Genomic DNA, 1,562 nt, shown 5'->3' with positions numbered 1-1,562 from the left:
TGGTGTGGGTTCCAGAGATAGGGAGAGGGTGTAGGGGCTGGAGGGGTTTACAGAGATGGGGGGTTGTCGGGGTTGAATCGGGTTACAGAGATATGGAGGGGGTGTAGGGTCTGGAGGTGGTTAGGGAGATAGGGAGGGAGTGTAGAGGCTGGAGGGGGTTATGGAGACAGGGAGCGGTTTAGGGGCTGGAGGCGGTTACAGAGATAGTGAGTGGGTGTAGGGGCTGGAGGAGGTTACAGAGATAGGGAGGTGGTGTCGGGGTTGGAGGTGGTAACGGAGATAGGGAGGGAGTGTAGGGGCTGGAGGGGGTTACAGACAAAGGGAGGGGTGTAGGGGCTGGTGGAGGTTACAGAGATAGGGAGGGTGTCTAGGGGCTGGAGTGGGTTACAGAGACAGGGAGCGGTGTAGGGGTTGGAGGGGGTTACAGAGATAGGGATGGGGTGTAGGGGCTGGAGGTGGTTACAGAGATAGGGAGGGGGTGTAGTGGCTGGAGGTGGTTACGGAGATAGGGAGGGGGTGTAGCGGGTGGAGCGGGTTACAGAGATAGGCAGGGGGTGTAGGGGCTGGAGGGGGTTACAGAGACAGGGAGCGGTGTAGGGGTTGGAGGGGGTTACAGAGATAGGGATGGGGTGTAGGGGCTGGAGGTGGTTACAGAGATAGGGAGGGGGTGTAGTGGCTGGAGGTGGTTACGGAGATAGGGAGGGGGTGTAGCGGGTGGAGCGGGTTACAGAGATAGGCAGGAGGTGTAGGGGCTGGAGGGGGTTACAGAGATAGGGAGGGGTGTAGGGGTTGGAGGGGGTTACAGAGATAGGGAAGGGGTGTAGGGGCTGGAGGTGGTTACGGAGATAGGGAGGGGGTGTAGGGGCTGGTGGTGGTTACGGAGATAGGGAGGGAGTGTAGGGGCTGGAGGGGGTTACAGAGATAGGGAGGGGTGTAGGGGCTGGAGGAGGTTACAGACTTAGGGAGGGGGTGTAGGGGCTGGAGGGGTTTCCAGAGATAAGGAGGGGCTGTAGTGGCTGGAGGGGGTTACAGAGATAGGGAGGGGTGTAGGGGTTGGAGGGTGTTACAGAGATAGGGAGGGGGTGTAGGGTCTGGAGGTGGTTACGGAGATAGGGAGGGAGTGTAGAGGCTGGAGGGTGTTACGGAGACAGGGAGGGGTGTAGGGGCTGGAGGAGGTTACAGAGATAGGGAGGGGGTGTAGGGGCTGGAGGTGGTTACGGAGATAGGGAGGGGGTGTGGAGGCTGGAGGGGGTTTCAGAGACAGGGAGTGGTGTAGGGGCTGGAGGGGGTTACAGAGATAGGGAGGGGGTGTCGGGGCTGGAGGAGGTTAAAAAGATAGGGAGGGAGTGTAGGGGCTGGAGGGGGTTACAGAGATAGGGAGGGGTGTAGGGGCTGGAGGAGGTTACAGACTTAGGGAGGGGGTGTAGGGGCTGGAGGGGTTTCCAGAGATAAGGAGGGGCTGTAGTGGCTGGAGGGGGTTACAGAGATAGGGAGGGGGTGTAGGGGCTGGAGTGGGTTACATAGATAGGGAGGGGGTGTAGGGGCTGGAGGGGTTAACAGAG

Source organism: Stegostoma tigrinum, chromosome 41, assembly GCF_030684315.1.
Source record: "Stegostoma tigrinum isolate sSteTig4 chromosome 41, sSteTig4.hap1, whole genome shotgun sequence".
Lineage (NCBI taxonomy): Eukaryota > Metazoa > Chordata > Chondrichthyes > Orectolobiformes > Stegostomatidae > Stegostoma > Stegostoma tigrinum.
This window is presented reverse-complemented; position numbering follows the sequence as displayed.